Source organism: Euprymna scolopes, chromosome 12 (assembly GCF_053919585.1).
Source record: "Euprymna scolopes isolate OS-2025 chromosome 12, ASM5391958v1, whole genome shotgun sequence".
Classification (NCBI taxonomy): Eukaryota; Metazoa; Mollusca; class Cephalopoda; order Sepiida; family Sepiolidae; genus Euprymna; species Euprymna scolopes.
Genome location: NC_136493.1, coordinates 155,188,364 through 155,208,670, shown reverse-complemented (window position 1 = coordinate 155,208,670; position 20,307 = coordinate 155,188,364). Strand labels below are relative to the sequence as shown.

The following is a 20,307-nucleotide window of genomic DNA, read 5'->3' as shown; positions in this document are numbered from 1 at the left end:
TCATGTCTCAGCCAATCAGAATGTGCAGATTCTGAAAGGGAGAATTTATTATTTTTGAAATGGGAAATTGAAAGATTAAGTTATGTGAATGTAGCTAATAACCAGTTACGATGCGCACAATGAAAGTAATATAGGGAAATGTAGAATTGATCCCGGTGTCAACTGGTATATTTATAGAGAAAAATAGGGACTCTTTCCTCTATATATAGTGCGATTGTGATAGTGTTGCTCTTAGGATGCAATGTAGCATTTTATTATAACGGCTTAATGTATCTAAAATTGTATTCGAAAATTAAATAAGATAGTTGCTAATAGCCTAGATGCAATGAATTAGCATTTTGTATTTGTTATTGCAAACGTACGATACTTTGATCCAGAGGGAAATTTATGTCGTCAAAATATTATATAGGGAGATATTGCTGTTATCATTATTATTATATTACAGAAGATTAACGCCCTCGACTAAATTATTCCCACACACAAATGAGATTCTATTTTGTGAGCGCTCAAAAATATTATTTTAGAAGTTAGAGTTGGGTATCTGTTTTACATATAAATTTAACATAAAATAGGCTCACATTTTCGGGAAATTCTAGCGCTTTAGAGCAGTTAACAAAACAGTTTTATTTTGGTCTAAAAATAAATTCTGCGTGCTCATTTTTTTTTTTTTAGGAGGGGAGGCTCATACTTTTAAAGCATTATGGTTTTATGGAAGTCAGACTTAGAGTCAGTGGTAAAGAAGTTTCGGAAAAGCACGTTCATTTTACATTAAATTTATATACGAAACTAATCCCTTCTCAAAATTCTAAAATATTTCTTCTTTCCACCATTTCCTCACGGTATCATATGTAATTACCTAAAAAAATGTAGAATCTCATTTTGAGGAGTTAAATTAGCTGCGCGTAAATATCTAGATATCTGCTAGAAGTAGTAGTAGTAGTAGTAGTAGTAGTAGTAGTAGTAGTAGTAGTAGTAGTATCTGTACTTTTTTGTTTTCTTTTTACAGTAAAATGAATTAGTCTTCTACATATATGTTATATTGACAGGAGCAATAATTGACTAAATATGTTTTTATCCCAATAACTGTCACTTTCGTTTAGTTTCCATCTCAACTCGAGTATTTTTTTACTAACAAGAAGTGAACCGTTTAGAAAAACATAATACTCGCATGCACATGTCTCAGTTTCTGTAAAAATTAAAACATACGACCGGGCAACGCCGGGCTATCTGCTAGTATATATATATATATATATATATATATATATATATATATATATATATATATATATATATATATAAATGGGTTAAAAAATTCCAACGAAAGAAAGATGTATATTTAAATAAGGAAGTAGTCACCAACCATGTGTATTTTTTAACATTATTTTATTATTCCGTGTCTTGGTTTTTCATTGAGAATTATGTTTGGATCATTGTAATAATGTTTTTAAGTCATTGAAATCGTTTTTACGCGCGTTTTAGACGGTCTGTGATGCGTCCTTCTCAGAAATTATTTTCAAATGTGTTTAAAATAATTTCTGACAAGGACGCATCACAGACCGTCTGAAACGCACGTAAAAACGATTTCAATGACTTAAAAACATTACTACAATGATCCAAACATAATTCTCAATGAAAACCCAAGACACGGAATAATAAAATAATGTTAAAAAATACACATTGTTGGTGACTACTCCCTTATTTAAATATATATATATATATATATATATATATATATATATATATATATATATATAACTACTTCATTTACTCACATTAAATTAATATACGAAAGTATAAATTTATGCGTAAACTTTAAGTATTTACTTCAAAAGTGCTCAATACGTAGGTAGAGCTAGTTAGTAAGTTATAAAATATATATGGCGATTAAGCTACACTGAATATTCCGCGTTTCATCCACTCTAGGACTCTTCAGGCTTATGCGCGAATTTTGTGGTTGTCTGTCGTTTTTATATACGCACCTTCTATTGAGATTTTAGTTAGCCAATGAGCTTTCTAGCATCCACTGCGCCCTTTCTATCAGCCAATAAACATGCACTTATCGGATAAAGGCCTATTTGACCTGTGGTTGACCTGTTCCTTTGTGTGTGCTCTATTTAGCCTGGATATCTAGTTTCTTGACCTGTTTTTGATCTAGGTTATGTTTTTTTTATGTTAGTTTATATATAAATATATATATATATATATATATATATATATATATATATATATATATATATATATACTAAAACAATACTTTCTAGAGTAAACAAACAAATCAAACAAGACCTAGAATTAAACCAGTAGACAAATACTGCCGAAGCAATCACCTGGTTTAAAAATATAGAAAACAAAGATAAATGTACGTTTATACAGTTAGACACCATAGACTTCTATTCCTCGATATCCGAAGAACTTTTTAACATTGCCCTAGAATTTGCCGAGGCATACACTGATATATCCTCGGAAGAAATCAACTTCATTAAAAAATGTAGAAAATCAGTTCTAATAAATAACAATAACCAATAGATAAAAACTAAAATGACAAATTCGTTTGATTTGGCGATGGGTGCCAGGGATTCTGCAGAGGCATCAGATCTTGTGGGATTATTCATTCTATATACCCTCACAAGCATATTTGATACTACAAATATCGGCCTATATAGAGATGACGGACTAGCTATAATGAAAAAATTCCAACAAAGTCAAAGGAGAAAACTTTAAGAAAATCATACACAAGGAAATGAAACAATTAGGCCTAAAAGCAGACGTACCAGCTAACATAAAAATAACAAACTTCCTGGACGTCACGTTAAATTTAGATAAAAACACATATGAACCCTACTTAAAAGATAACGCTACTCCAATATACGTAAACCCTAAGTCCAATCACCCACCATCAATTATAAAATATATTCCTAACTCGATCGTAAGTAGACTCAGTAATAACTCAAGCGATGAAAATTCATTTAACAGGTCAACCAATATCTATGAAACAGCCCTAAAAATAGTGGATACAACAATATCGATATCAAATATAAGCAACAAAACACCAATAACTATAATAAAATTAAAAATAGAAGAAAAAGAACTATAGTTTGGTATACAGCCCCATACAATCAAATGTTAAAAATAAAACTTGGCAAGAAATTTTTAGATCTTATTGAAAAACACTTTCCCGCAACCAACCCCTTACACAAAATTTTCAATAAAAATACCTTAAAGTTATCCTACAGCTATTGCGAAAATTTAGAAATGATAATTAAAGCACATAATAACAAAATATTAAATAAAAACACTGTAAACAACAACAAAATAAAAAAGTAGACACCATGACAAAAATAAAACTAACACTAGCAGAAATAATAATAATAATAATAATAATAATAATAATAATAATAATAATAATAATAATAAACCAACCCGGAAAAGAACAACCATAATACTATAAATAAAAATACTAATAACGAACAAGATAAATGCAACTGTAGACATCGCACACTTTGCCCACTTCAAAATAAATGTCTAACCAAAAGCGTAGTTTATCAGGCAATAATATATGCGAAAGAAAACCCGAGTAACAAGAAATATTACGTAAGTATGACATCCTTAGATTTCAAAACTCGATATTATGACCACAAAAGTATATTCAACAATAAAAAAAACACCGTATGAAAACAACACTAGAAAATAAATACTGGGAACTCAAGGAAAGCGCACATTCGCTGGTAGTCGAATGGAAAATAATAAGACAAGCTACCACGTATAGGGACCAAGACGACCCATGTAGATTATGCCTTCATGAAAAATTTGCTATCCTGTACTTTAAAGAACCCCAACATCTATTAAACTGTATAAGAGAAATAGTGAACAACTGTGTTCACAAGATAAAATTTACTCTAGGATAGCGATACAAAATAGTTTTAAAACTAAAAAAAAACAATAGAAAATAAATAAATTAAATAAACATGAATATACATAAACGATCACACATATATGTGTGCATATATGTGTGTGTGTGTGTGTGTGTGTGTGTGTGTGTGTGTGTGTGTGTGTGTGTGAATAAAAAGGAAAAACCTAAAAGAGAAAAAACAAAAATAAAATCAATGTTTCGTCCCCATTTCAGGGGACATCATCAGGATTTCTAGGCGAGGATGTACAGGAAAGACGGTCATATCACACGCGAAAGAGAAGTTTAGTTCTATTTCTGTTCTGGAGAGAAAAAATTTCATGATGAAAAGAGAATTTATATCAAGTGTGTTGAGGAGGGTCGGGTTATATACATATATGCATTTTTTTTTATCAACCAGGATCTAAATTAATGTTTTGTTCATTTATTATTATATTACCTATGATTGGGGCTACATTATAAAATCCTTTTCTTTGTTTGATGGTGTTAATGTTTGAAATTAAAGCAGATTCAATAAGTCTCCGTTTTGCTCTATCTGGGATGGATTTTAAGATTTTTGCACGTCCAAAGCCGAAAGAGTGGCCATGTTCGACACAGTGGGAAAAGAGTGCATTTAAGGGGTTGGCATTTCTTATGTCCCTTTTATGTTCGCTTAGTCTGATTTCCAAATTTCGCTGTGTCTCACCTATGTATGATTTTTTGCAATCATTACATGGGATGGCGTAAATACCGGCTTTGGAAGTGGAGATTTCAGCGGAATATTTGCTAGTTTTTAAAGTTCGCTTTATAGTTAAGGAAGTGGTTTGTACTGTTTGTATGCCTAGATTATTAAGAGTATTGCAAATTGTGTCGTTGTTAGTGTGGGTAGGTATAAGAAGATGTCTATTTAGTAGTGGTGTATCTGGTGTGTTCTGTTTTTGTTTGTCTATGTTTGAGTATATTTTGATGGCTTTTTTCTTTGTTTTAGAGATAAGGTAAGTTGGGTATTGTAAAAGTTTTAGTGATTCGGTGATATGTGTGATTTCATTTTCGAGATATTGAGGGCTGCAGATTCTAATGGCACGTAAGAAAAAACCGATTATCATGCCCGTTTTTATTTTATCACTGTGGTGCGAATAATAGTGTATATAATCATTTTTGTGTGTACTTTTTCGATGTACTTTAAACATAAGATCGTTTTCAGATCTTATGATAAGTACATCAAGAAAGGGTAGGGAGTTGTTATGTTCGGATTCATATGTGAATTTTATGGAGGGTTCGACTGAGTTGAGTTTATTTTTTAATTCTTCTATGTGTGTATTTGCGGGGAGAAAAATGAGGATATCGTCAATGTATCGAAAATAAGTTGTGTTTGCAGGTATTCTAAATTTAAAAGAGCTAGTTTCTAAAAATTCTAAGAATAAGCAAGCGAGTACCCCACTGAGGGGGTTTCCCATGGGGAGTCCGAATTTTTGTTTATAAAAATAGTTATTAAATTGGAAGTGGGTAATGTTTGTGATAAGTTTAATTATTTCTATTAATGTTTTCGGGGAGAAAGGTAAAACAATTTTAATTTTGTTTAGATGTTTTAGAAGTAACGTAAGACATTTTTTAATTGGGACATTGGTGTATAGAGAGACTATGTCCAAACTATGCATTGTTTTATTTTGTATATTGATGTTTTTTATTCTATTTAGTAGGTCTCCAGAATTTTTAATATGAGCAGTACTAATGGTGCCCATTAGTGGGGTTAAAATTTGGGAGATGGCTCGTGCTACCTTCTGTGTGACACTTCCGATGTTCGAAATTATGGGTCGCATGGGGATATTTTGTTTATGAGTTTTGGGGAGGCCATATAATGTGGGAATAATGGGGTGATATTCGATATAAGATGCCCATTTTTTTTCATTTTTTATAAATTTTTTTAAGGATTTGTTGAAGGTTTCAATATCTTTTTGTATGGAATTTAAGTTTGTGGGAGCATATGTATCTGTGTCGGATAGTAGTGTGTGCATTTTTTCTACGTATGTATTTCTGTCCATAATCACTATGCCGCCGCCTTTGTCTGCCTGTGAGATTATAATGTCTTTATTTTTTGCTAGATGTTTTAAAGTATCTGTGTATCTTTTCGGTAATGAACAAAACATTAATTTAGATCCTGGTTGATGATGATAAAAAAAATTAAAAAAAAAAATGCATATATGTATATAACCCGACCCCCCCCCTCCACACACTTGATATAAATTCTCTTTTCATCATGAAATTTTTTCTCTCCAGAACAGAAATAGAACTAAACTTCTCCTCTTTCGCATGTGATATGACCGTCTTTCCTGTACATCCTCGCCTAGAAATCCTGATGATGTCCCCTGAAATGGGGACAAAACGTTGATTTTATTTTTGTTTTTTCTCTTTTAGGTTTTTCCTTTTTATTCACATAACGTCTAAAGCATCATTTATATCTTGCTTTATTTTATTCATATATATATATGTGTGTGTGTGTGTGTGTGTGCATATATTTATGTACATATATATATATTTATATATAAACTAACATAAAAAAAATTTAACAACCTATAACCTAGATTTAAAATAGGTCAAAAAACTAGATATCCAGGCTAAATAGAGCACACACCAGAGGTCAAATAGGCCTTTGTCCGATAAGTGCATGTTCATTGGCTGATAGAAAGGGCGCGGTGTATACTAGAAAGCTGATTGGTTAACTAAGATCTCAATAGAAGGTGCGTATGTAAAAACGACAGACAACCACAAAATTCGCGCATAAGCCTGGAGAGTCTTAGAGTGGATGAAACGCGGAATATTCAGTGTAGCTTAATTCCAAATCCCAATGAACTAGTTGTTCCTATAACTGAGGGGAAAAACCTAATAGCTAGCTACGAAATCTTAATATACATTTTACCTCCAAGACGATTGCGTTTGTCTTACCTGCATGCAAAAAAAAAAGAAAAAAATCTTTTTTCCCCCTTTCTTCAAACTAAACCTTACCTGTAACTCAAAAATCCTAATGGAAATCTATCTGTAAATAAATAACCCCTTTCCTCTTGAACGCTAACAATCTACTCCTTCCCACCTATCCGCCACTAAACTCCCACATTGTACCGCATTTGTAGTGGAATCGCTAACTTCCATCCCCTAACCCTCACATGCAAACTGTTTTAATAGCCATCACTAAACATCTATACATTTCTACCTCTAAGGCATGCATTACAGCTCATTCCTATCCAGTAAGGGATTTAACAGCCTAAGCACTTAGAGGCAGGAATTTAACAGCCAACGTACTCAGAAGCAAAGCGATCTGCATTACATAACTGTCTCCACGAGAGTTTTGCAACAGTTAATACGAAATTGAACCGACACTCCTTGTTATGCAAAATGTCCCATGACTCTTACTTGAAAATACCTACAACTTCAACTCTATTCGCACCTACTGAAAACCTGCCCATATATCTATTCACCTAATTACGCATGACTCAAAACTTGCTGTTTTATCCATACTATATTGCACTTACATATTAACCCTCCTATCATGTAAAATAGTTTGGGCACAAATCGTAGCTCAATTCTTAATACCTACTCATACTGTAACATTATCCTAGACCTAAGCTAACATAAATAAAATAAATAAAAAGGGTAAGACTCAAACCACATTGTCTCTTCCCTAACAAGCCTTCTTACAATCATAGATGCTTACACTGCATGAACTCCACTCACCCCCTTTATCCATTAACAATTAAATAGCAATGTCCCTAAATCACTTTGAGGAGTGTAACTAATCAGCAGAGATATAACCCCCACAAACTAATCCAGTAACACTAACTAACCACGCGGATTAGAACCTAGGCGCGGAGAAAACCCTCTCAGTGCTGACGGACCCAGTAGGTCTTCCCAGATCATCCGTCTAGCAGAAGGAAAACTCTGAAACTAAACCAAAGAGGAGGGAGGCCTCTTCAGTCTTGGATGACAACCTTCCTAGAGCTGTCGACTCAAACAAATTCACCGGTTTGCAAACCTAAACTGTTTAAGGAGTAGATAAGTTCTGTCTATCGCCCGGCTTCCATACTCCTTCTTTGCCTATTAGTCAAGCGCAGAGACACTATCTCAGTGATTCGGCAGAAACACCCAGCGGTAGATCTTGTTTCCTGGCTAGGGCAACGAACGCCGTTTTACCCCATTCCCAGCACACCCCACCCCTAAAACTGGACATTTGGGAGTGCTTGAGTATGATATATGCCCGAGCAATTAGATTGGGTTGACCTTCTTCTAATGGGTTGAGGGTACTGGATTGACAGTTCCTGGCTGTTGTTCCCGACTGGTAGTACAGATGCCCTAACTCTTTGGTAGCGCTTAGAGCGGCTGCTCCATCAGCAGTTGAATAATATCGGGTTGTTTGTAGTGCGATGACGCGCATGGAAAGGGACCCTGCACTCATCCCCGGTGGGCTTTCCTGAGACCACAATCCTAATTGGAGAAAGGTCAGCTGATGGTCTACTTGTGATGCATGTCTGATGTTCTGCATAACCTCTTGTTTAGCTCCCCCTTACCTAAATCGAAACTATTTTTAAAAAAATATGACGACAGTACAATCTAAAAATAAGCTTAAACCAGGGTTAGGGACAAACAAATTCAACTTGCCTCCTCCCTTGAGGCTTGCATTCACAAATATCCGTGGGCCTAGAACTAATTTAGCTGATGTTGAAGCATTTCTCTTAACAAATACCCCGGATATCTTAGCACTAAGTGAGACTAACCTACACTCCTCCATCCCCTCTAACCACTTTAACATGCCTGGATATCTCCCACTCTACGTAAGGACTCTGACAGACACATGCACGGACTTGGAGTTTACATTCGTAATACCCTCCCCCCTTACTAGAGAAACAAACCTAGAAACAGATGGTCAAGCCTTTATGTGCTTTAGACTAAACATGCAACACAATATTAGCTACTATTATTTTCTCTACCGCTCTCCCAACAGTGTAGTAAATAATGGGCAATCAACAATTCCCCCACTAACCAACAATCACGAGGTTGTCTCCTCAGCAACCGATAAGGCTAACATGCTTGCCAGTCGGTTTGCCTCAAACTCCACACTGGACCCTTCCAACCACCTCCTACCTGACTTTCCTATGCGGACAGACGCCACACTAGACGATCTAAAAATCACCCCTGCTCAGGTGCATGCTATCATAAAAAACCTTGACACTTCAAAAGCATGTGGACCTGATCTTATCCCAGCCGTGCTATTAAAAAAGTGCTCAGCCGAAGTAGCTCCAGTTCTCTCCAAACTTTACAACAAATGCCTTAATGAAGCTTGCTTTCCGGGCTGTTGGAAAACTGCTTCTGTTGTACCAGTATTCAAGAATTCTGGCGAAAGGACTGACCCATCAAATTATTGCCCCATTAGCCTCCTCCCACTTTTTGCCAAAATATTTGAGACCTTAATTAACCATGCTCTAGTCCATCACCTGACAGATGCTAAACTTCTGACTGATAAACAATATGGATTTAGACAAGCCCGTTCCACAGCAGACATCCTAACTGTAATCTCTGAACGTATATACCATTCACTGGACAAAGCGGGGGGGGGCAGAGCGGTAGCTCTAGATATATCTAAGGCTTTTGACAGGGTATGTCATGAGGGCCTCCTCAGGAAAATTAGATCATACGGTATCACTGGTAGAATATTTAACATAATTAAATCCTTCTTAGATAAGAGAAAAATCCAGGTTGTCCTCGACGGTCGTACATTAAACAATATGATATAAATGCGGGGGTGCCCCAGGGTTCTATCCTTGGACCTCTATTGTTCCTGATATTCATAAATGACCTCTCCGACAAAATTGCCTCTGAGATGGGTATATATGCTGATGACACTACACTCTATGGCAGGCACGACAGGAAGACGAATGAACACATTTCTAAAGAAATGGCAGAAACACTAGAGGAAGACCTCCAATCTGTGGTGGAATGGGGACAAAATAGTTGGTCGCGTTCAATGTTGCCAAGACTAAACTAGTTTCATTCAATAATTACAAGAAACCCTCTATACCACCTATAGCAATGGCCAACGACTCTTTATCTGAGAGTACATCTTTCAAACTCCTTGGCCTAACGTTCACAGGAAACATGAGTTGGAACAATTACATTGAAGGCATTGCCAGGGCCGCTGCAAGAAAGGTGGGCTCTCTCTACCGTGCTAGACAACTACTAACACCCGAAAGTATCCTGTACCTCTATAAGGCCACCATTCGCCCATGTATGGAGTATTGCTGTCACATCCGGGCTGGTGCATCTGCTACTAGTCTCTCGCTCCTTGACAAGGTTCAAAAGAGAGTCGCAAACCTGATAGGCCCTGAACTGGCATCTAAGCTTCAGCCTCTGTCCCATCGATTAAATGTTGCATCCCTCTACTTTTTCTACAAGTATTTTAGTGGTGAATGCTCTGACGAACTGCAATCACTTGTGCCCCCACGACGTGAGCACCCTCGACAACCCCGACAGGCTGCTAAATCCCACCCCACACTGTAGAGATCCCTAGATGTAAAAGATATTTTTACTGTAATAGTTTCTTCCCCAGAACCGCTAGACTCTGGAATTCCATTCCAGGTCCCTGCTTCCCCAACAGTACTGACGTGCAGAAGTTCAAGTGTAACGTGAACCGACATCTTGCTTCCCAAATCCCTACATAGTACCCCAGTAGTTGTTGCCCCTGATAGTAGCCCCCTACACCAAAGTGGCAATTTTCCTTGTTTGGGGTGAAAATGTAATAAAAAAAAATCGCCATATATATTTTATAACTTACTATATATATATATATATATATATATGTATATATATATATATATATATATATATATATATATGTATATATATATATATATATATATATATATATATATATATATATATATATATATATACAGTCATCCACATACAGTACTGTTTCGCTAAATGTTTGTTTCGATTTTAGTTGATAGCACCCAAGTCATTTTTTAAACTTTAGAAATCAGCACTGTGCTGATTTCTAAAGTTTAAAAAATAACTTGGGTGCTTTGAATTAAAATCGAAACAAACATATTTAGTGCTCCATTCGCGTTCCGTACCCTTTGAACTAATGATGGATAGCTAAGCAAGACTTAAAATTTATCTACTTCAAGCTATGTATGTGTGCATGCGCTAAAGTAATAGAAATATGTTGGCAAGTTGAAATGAACATTTTGCATTTCAACTTGCCGACATATTTCTGTACGCATTATTCATTCATCCATAAATTTTAGTCGTTATAAACCATCCTTGGTGTATAATTACTATTTCCTGTTATGTTATGCTATCAGTAGTTTAAGAGATTATCGGTTAAATATTTTTACACAGCCAGATACACATGCATATATAAACTATTTTATTTATATTGCTTTGTTCTGTCTTTCTCTATTTGTTATTGTATAGTTATAAAATATTTTGCTCAGCTTCCTTTTCCATAAAATGTTTTTTCTGTGAAATTTATGAATATTTTATTCACATTTGTTTGCAAAGCTTTGTTGTTTGTTGAATTAAACAGATGTCATTTATTTTCACGTTGTGTTTTGGGCGAGAATGAAATAAAAGCGTATAACACATTCGTTCCACCTTTGTCAACACACACACACACACACACACACACACATCGATAAATTCGAACCCGGCAACAGGTCTCACACACACACACACACAACTCGATAGCTCGGTGCGCCTCGAAAACGGGAAGCCCGATTTTCGTTTGCGCTCTAATTGATTGATAACATCTGGAGTATTTGGGTGAGGTCTTATTTTTATGTTCATCAATCGAAACGGAAAGTATTTTTGGAAACCGATGATTATGTCAAGACTATTGACTGCGGATTAAACTCGGTCTGCGATTTTATTAAGTCCGGTTCGACGAAAATTTTTCTTTATAAATATTATTTTTTGTACTCACTTGGAGTTATCACACAGGACGTAATCAAACACTACTCTTTGACATCAACTTGTGGTGTTCCTTGAAGTCTTACTGGCAACAGGTCTTTTCAGATTTCCATTTTTTTTTACCATAACCTTTGCAAATGTGTTGCGTTATCGCAACCGCCGCTGGTCATTAATGTTTCACTGGCAATGACCATTGGTCTTCACTAAAATTTGCGTGACAACAAACCTCTCTAATGATCAGTCCTCTCCACATTAATCTACTGGAGGTTTGGTTAGTGCTTTCTCTCCTGGATGTTTCCGTTCTTCTTGACTCTTTGTGGGAGATGGCGCATATTTAACTTACAATTTTGCGGTTTCAGTTTTCTTGGTTTTATGTAATGATCTTCTTTTATTCTTTATAGTTTCCATGTGATCGTTTAATGTTTATAGCTGATGTGGGTTAATTTCCGCATTCGAGGGTTTTTCTTAAGATTTCAGCTGTTTTAAGTATTACCGTCTGTTGTATAATCTCATTCTTCTCTTTTATTCAAATTTCCCCTAGTTTTTTTTTATTTCAAGTTCTTTGAGACTGTTCCTATTAATTCTTACAATTATTGGTATTATATTGATTTTCTCTATATTCCATATTTCTTTCAGTTTATTGGAAATTTCCGCATATTTTTTTAGTTTTCCTTCTTTTTCGTCTTCACCCTGTGATCTGCTGTCACAGCAAAATCTACAATTTGGCAATTTCTTTCCTCCTCGTTAATTTGTAGCCGTTTGTACCTCCATGTCCCAAAGGATTTTGTGGTTTTTATTCTTCAATTCCCAACACTGTCGCTTGTTTGTGCTTATAAAATTTGCTTGCATGTTCGAAGGGCAGTGGTTTGTATCGTTCCAAGTGTACTGCTTTCCCCACGCAGCTTTGTCTGTTTTCTGAAATCCTTTAGGGCTAGTTTGCTGCATTCATTTATTATTAAGTTTACCGTTCTGTTTCTGTTAACAAAATATACATTTATTGTTTTCCTATTTGATCTATTTTAGCCTTAATGTGGTTCATTCTAATCATGTTCTGTGCAGCTGTCAATGAAGATTCTGTTTCTCTGTACATGTCCATATGTTTTCGTGATTCGCTTCTTTTGTTATTCTTATGAATCATTCATGTAGTTCTTTCACTTCTCACATTTCTTTTCTTGTCCTTTTCAAGGTTTTCTTGTGTCTTCTACACAATCTTGTGTCTTCTACACAATCTTCTACACTTATGAGTTCTCTTCTCCCTTTGTTCTTTTTCACGTTGAGTCAGTCAGTAGAATCTTTCGGGTGTAAAGCGTTGTCCATGTTCATTAGTTTTCTAGTCTTCTGATCAAGATGTCTAAGTTCTTCTTTGGTCCTACCTATGAATGGTCTAGATAACGTATTAATGATACTGCCAAGGTGTTTATTCTATATATTATTATAAGATTTCCACTGTACAATTTTGTTTCTAAGAGTTTCCTTGCTCTTCTCGGGTACTCTTTTCCAATCCTATCTTTCATTTCTGTAGATTTGATCTGCTTCCAGAACCCAAATATTTGCAAGTCCCATGTTCACCCATCGCCCTCATCTCCTCAGTTCTATGCTCTCTGATTTTTCTAGTTTTTCCTCTTTTCATCTCTATTAGTGCACACTTTTCCATTGCAAATTTCATTTCAATGTCCCGGCTGAATATTATAGCCGTGTTTATTAGTTTTTTCCGATTCCTTTTAGTTTTTTTTTTTTTTTGGTTTTGTTTTTGTTTTTTGCAAATAGCTTCAGATCATCCATATACATTAGCTGGTTTATTTTTTGTTCTATATTTGTAAATGTAGAAGGGTGCCAATAATACTGAGAGTTTTGAGAGATTTATTGCCACTCAAATTTCAGATGACTAATGGTTGTTGCCAGCTAAAAATCCATTATAAGTATCAAGTTTTAAAATGTTCAAGAAATCCAAAAACAGCATTGAAATTTTAACTATAATTGTTACTTTATTTAAGTAGGTCCATAAATAATCGAGAGATATGATAATGTAAAGAAACGAAATCTCTTCACAACAGATATTTTTTGTGTCATAAAAGAAAAAGAAAATTAAAACCAGAAATATCTCAGTGAAAAATGTATTTAAAAAGATTTAAATATTTTATTGATATTTATCAAAATTTAAAATAAAGAGAAAATGACTTATTTGATGTCTTTAAGAACACCATCGCGTTGACTGCTTTTTTATATTAGGAATGCTTTTTAAATGTTTCTTTCTGGGTGAGTATTTATCAAAAAAAATGTTTATATGCGATTAAGTGTTTTAATCTTTGTTTTTTTTTTGTTTTTTTTTTGTATTTTTGGTAATTTCTGCTTATATATAAAAGCCACTTTTTCTCTGTGTGCGAGTGTGTGCGTGCGAGTGTATGCGTGTATGAGTCCGTTCTCTATGAACTCCGAAACTGTTGGACCGATTTTTTGAAATTTCACACAAATGTACTTAATGAGCCCGGAAGTGTTCTTAGATAGGTTTTTGATCGGAATCCTTCCGATAAATATTGAATATTGATAATCGAAAAAATCCGATTAAAGAAAGAACAGTTCGATGTTTACTAAAGTCAACACCCTTATACAGCCTAACATCACAAACACGCTGAAGGACCTGGCGTATAAAAACAAGAGTAATAAGACAGGGGCGCGTTCAAAATGAATTTTTCTGTTTAGAGCACTAGTGAACTATGATACTTAACCTTTGCATTTTAAACTATAACTCAAGACATTGTATGATGATAAGTCATAGCGTAGAGACATGTACAGTTTCCTCTCAGTGTATCACGGTGGGTCCCTGACTAGAGCAGGTGTAGCATAGCAGGGTGTATACGTATGTGCATGTCCCTATAAATAACGTGTATCTATATAGCCGATCGTGTCGTCTTATATATATATATATATATATATATATATATATATAAAATAAAATAAAAATTGCAATTAAATTTACCAAAATGATTCAAGATGGTAAAACTAAAGTATATTATAAATATAAAAGAGTTAATATTTATAAAGTAATCTCAACCAGATGTAAAAGTTCGATAAAATCAAGTAGGAGATAGAGCTTATAAGAGTAAGTAGTTAATAAAACATGTTAAAAAACACTTTGAAAAAAGAGTTAAAAAGATATTTAATCTGAAAAGGAGACACTTAATAAGTGGATAGTCCTTAATCCGTGGAGTTTCGAAAAAATTGCAGTTTCATCAAATACTTTTGTATGCAAAATCCGATCCCGCATTTTCCTACCCTCTGATGAGAAGGAAAGTATTTCTTCGAAACTCCGCGGATTAAGGACTATCCACTTATTAAGTGTTTCCTTTTCAGATTAAATATCTTTTTCAAAGTGTTTTTTAACATGTTTTATTAACTATTTGCTCTTATATATATATATATATATATATATATATATATATATATATATTAGTTTTACAGAAGTTCAGAAAAACATTGGTACCGTCGGTTTCAAGCCCCAACACAACGGGAAACCGTTAATGGTAACACGTAAATAATGTTCGGCTCTCGTCAGCCATCTTGTTTTCTGCCCCAGGGCATATTTTTTCAGGTCCGCATATGTTTGTTTATATAATGATGTATGTTTTTATTTATTAGACTATAGCTAGTTCCTGTTTTATTTATTTTAATCCGGTATGAATTTTCTTCTTTTTTAATTGTTTTTAATTTTTTTTAATGCGTTTTAGTAATTATGTGTTGTTTGCTTTTTTTTCCGGTCTGCCTTTCGTTGCTTTTGGTTGAGTAAGGGGGATAATTAATTTATCTTATTTAACCTCTGTACCTTTTTTCGGTTGAGGGGAGACAACGCGTGTTATTTAGTGGTCTAAGGGGGTAACTAATCTGTCTTATTTATCCTTTTAACGTTTTGTATTAAAATTATAATAGATGAGGGTGGGAGTGTCATTTAATTCTAAATTCTTTTATATAACTGTGTGCTGTGTTATAGGCAATCTTATTCTTCTTCATATATATTAATATTTGTGCTTAATGTATTTTGATAATTATTTACTATAATAATAATTAAATATCTACATACAGTAATAATTATCAAATACCTACATACATCAGAGTTTCATCCTTTATAATGGAATCATCAGTGCAGGATGTCACAATTAACACCAGTCGATAGATTCGAACCCAGCAACAGAAGTCACACACACACACACACACATACATATATATATATATATATATATATATATATATATATATATATATATATATATATATATATATATATATATATATATTAGTAGTAATCCACTTTTTAGAAGCACGGGGAAACGGAATTCGAAATATGAGATTAGAAAGACAACCGCGTGCGTATCTGTATTTTTTAAATAAACAAAATATTTATTTAAAGTTTCAAATTTTCGGCTCATAAAGCCTTCATCAGGAATTTTCTTTTTAAACAATACAATTTTTCCCCCCTTTACGTGCCATGGTGTCGTTTGGCAGAGTTTGTTATTCGAAGTAGAGAGTGTGTATTGTCAGTCCAGTGGGTAGCGCCGTCTAAGCGTGAATGGGTAGTTTAGTAGTAATCCACTTTTTAGAAGCACACACACACACACACATATATATATATATATATATATATATATATATATATATATATATATATATATATATATATTACAGTTAAGTTTACCAAAATAATCGAAGATGGCAAAACTAAAGTATATTATAAATATTGAAGACTATATTATAAAGTAATCTCAGCCAGATGCAAAAGCTCGATTCCGCAATTTGTGGTGTATTAAAAAAACATATCCCGCTGCTGTATCTCTATATTTCTCTCTCTCTCTCTCTCTCTCTCTCTCTCTCTCTATATATATATATATATATATATATATATATATATATATATATATATATATATATATATATATATACCTACTTCTCATCACGTTATTCTTTTCTGGTAACCTCGTTTTTAATATTAGCCCTTGTCGAGCTATGCCAGCTTCCTTCAAAGGAGGAAGTTTACAGGGAAAATGAAATTCACAATTTGTCCCCAGCCGAATGTACATCCTGGTCGTGGAAATATGATATACAGTATTCCTGAATAGTCACTCACCTGGTACTGGCCAGACTCCACGTCGCTTAACTTTGGTGATCTAACGATAACCGGTGTGGTGTCAACGCGATTATGCCGGACTTTCTCTCTTTTATACTTGTACGTTATTTGCGTCCTGCAAGTGTTCCTATTTGCTTGCCTCTCCACGAGGACAGAGTTAACCACAAGGTAGGTTTTTAATGTGGGAAAAATCCAGCTCTCCAAAAAGGAGCATTTTTGATAGGAACAAGAATAAAAATTGCCTCAGTCTAAAAGGATTTCTTCTCCACTAATCGAGGACAGAAAAGGTGAAGTGTAGTGAAGTGTAGTATCAGAACAGATACTACAGTTTGTTAAAAGTGAGTATGTAACAATATAACAAACAATATCAGAGTAAGTATATTTGTTTTGTAGAAAAAATATTTTGTAAATGAAAACTCTGCAAACGAGACACTAACAGGGATTTCTCTCTCTGCCCTAAAGCTACTAGAGTGTAGGTCATTGTTGAGAGCACTTGTTCTCCCTGGGTTGATCCATGGTTTGTAAGGTCCTGCGCAATTGTAGGAGGTCCACCCTTCAACCATATTTTTAAGGCCAGAGTAAACTTCCCTTAGGACGTTGGATTTTCAAATCCCATGTTCACGACTTTGTATCACATCTTGTTTTGTGGGGCGAAATAAACATACCATTAAGTCTTTGGCTATGAAGAAATTGTAGTATCTGTTCTGATACTACATTTCATTTTTCTGTCCTCAGTCATTGAAGGATAATTTTTCTAGACTAAAGAAATTTTAATTTAAGTTCAAATCCAGTGTGGTGTGCCACTTTTAGGGTAGCTGAGTTTTCCCCACATTAAAACCGATCTTTATCTAATTCCCCTCGCGGGGAGGCAAGTAACTAGGAACAAGTATACTAGTCTAAGTCAGAATGAAAACGGGAGTAAGCTCTAAGATTGGGGTTACACCACTTGCTGCAGTTTCTTGATGGCATACCAAGAACCACCGAACTGAGGATTGGGGGTTAAACTTGGAAAACTGTATTTGAAATTCTGGCATTCTTTGCTAAGCTGGAAATCTTACGTCAATAGGCCGTGAGAAAACAGGCGACGATGTGAATATCGTGCGAGTCGCTTTACGACATTTTTTTGTCTTTCGTCATTCATTTAGTAGGTAAGAGTTATTTAAAACCTGTTGCTGGAAAAGTAAATAAGTTCGTTGTATTTGCAATTCAAAGCATAAAATAAAATATTTTATTTTGATTAGAACTGAAAACGCATAGAAGTAAAAGCTGTGAACGTTATGCTACGTGCAAGGATAGGTGTTTTTATAAATGATTTAGAAACTAACACTAATTTTATTCAGAACAGTTATATTATTAGACAAAATCGGGTTTATTGTTCGTCATTGTCTTCCCTTGCCTTTTTTCTATTTTGTGGTCATGCACGCGTACTTGTTGAAATCAAAACGAACATTGCCTAAGGGGAGGTAGTGAATATAAACCTTAGTGAGATCAAACTAGTTAACCCTTAAAATTCAACAGCAATGTACAGTTAGTTGGATAAGCGCCAGACTTGTAGTTGACATCGGCGATCATGGAGTTCCAAGACATGTCCATTAACGTCCATGTTAATTTCTTTATATCATCAAAGAATCTCAAATGACTTGTATTGAGTTTAGTAATTATTTAAAGAGACTGTTTAATTTGCATCTAAAATTATGTTGAGATTTGTGATTATTTTAAATGCCAATTCTAGTGTGTACTTCAAATGACAATGCTATTAATTTATTGTTTATTTAGAATGGTTGCGTAATTTGTGTAAACCCATTTCTGCCAATTATTTTTAATCAGTTCTACTCACGTGCATAAGTATGGTTATGATATAAATAAATACAAATATACTTCAATAGATAGACAGACAGATAGATAGATAGATAGATAGATAGATAATCAATGAAAGACTAACGTTTCTGTGTAGCTTAATTACCACAAGTGTGTATATATATATATATATATATATATATATATATATATATATATAGTCATCCACATACAGTACTGTTTCGCTGTTTCACAGCTCATCAGTGTGGCTAGACAGGCAACTACCTCATATATATATATACCAAGTTATAGGTATTGAAGAAACATAACTCATGAATTTAACAGTTTTATTAAGAGTGCTCAATAAAAGAAGAGCAAGATATATATTTATTAATATATGCAAAATAACAAGATCGCGACACTAGACATGCTAATGTTTCGGACATATGGTTGACTAAAACGACAAGTCCTCGTCAGGCGATTTAAAAAAGTTTGTCTCCCGCAGAAGAAACCAGTTTTTGAGAACTACATATATATATATATATATATATATATATATATATATATATATATATATATATATATATATATACATGCACACACATATTTGTGTCATTTAAGCTACACAGAAACGTTTATAGTAATAATTATATATACATATATATATGTGTGTGTATGTGTAGAGATAGATAGATAGATAGATAGATAGATAGATAGATAGATAGATAGATAAATATGTGTGTGTGTGTGTGTGTGTGTGTGAGAGAGAGAGAGAGAGAGAGAGAGAGAAAGAGAGAGAGAGATGGAGGAGAATAATGATAGAAACTTAAATCAAAATCAGGGAAAATAGCGAATCGTTTTTACTCACCTGTACCGGTGTCTTTACGATATGTCAAGCATTCATTCATTTATATTTCCAGTGTGACGCTCACATCTTGATTTTTATAATATCGTCGCTGTTGTTGTTTTTGTTCTTGTCGTTTTTGGTCTTCGTCTTCTTCTCCTTCTCCTCTTCCTCCTCCTCATTTTCATCCATTTTCTTTCTTTACAACTAATTTCCAAACCGTTTTACCCACTCGTTTGTCAGGACACCACGGTGAGAGTACTAACGAGGCTCTGTTTAAAACAAAACGTAAAAAAACGTGTGTGTGTGTGTGTGTGTGTGTGTGTGTGTGTGTGTGTGTGTGTGTGTGTGTGTGTGTGTGTGTGTAACTCTGCGTGTCTGTGTGTCTATGTATATGTATGTGTGTGTGAATGACATTGTATAATCGGCTCGGTGTGTCACGTTCAGTTGGGGCGACTTCGTTCCTTTTACTAAAACTCTTAGAAAAAATGTACGAACCCATATTTCCTCTTTTCAGCAGTGGATTACATTCTATTTGTTGTGAAATAATTTAGGAGTATGAAAAACTCTTGTTTATTTCAACAATACTCTCCTTGCCTCAGGACTCAACCAGAGAATGGAGGTTGGAAATTTTGCAACTTCGGTATTGCCTCCATTTACCATATGACGACAAAAAGGCCAAACTCTTTGCCAATAACTCTGCAG

The 20,307-nt window shown here is 34.3% G+C and overlaps 1 protein-coding gene across 1 annotated transcript in view; it reads right to left on the bottom strand.

The window, feature by feature from the left end:
- Window positions 1-19,842, bottom strand: part of LOC145291573 (galactoside alpha-(1,2)-fucosyltransferase 2-like) — a 77,568-nt gene extending 57,726 nt beyond the window's left edge. The window contains exon 1 of the mRNA XM_080137649.1: window positions 19,627-19,842. The gene's annotated coding sequence lies outside the window, so the exon portion shown is untranslated. The remainder of the gene's footprint in view (window positions 1-19,626) is intronic.
- Between the last annotated feature and the right edge of the window lie 465 nt (window positions 19,843-20,307).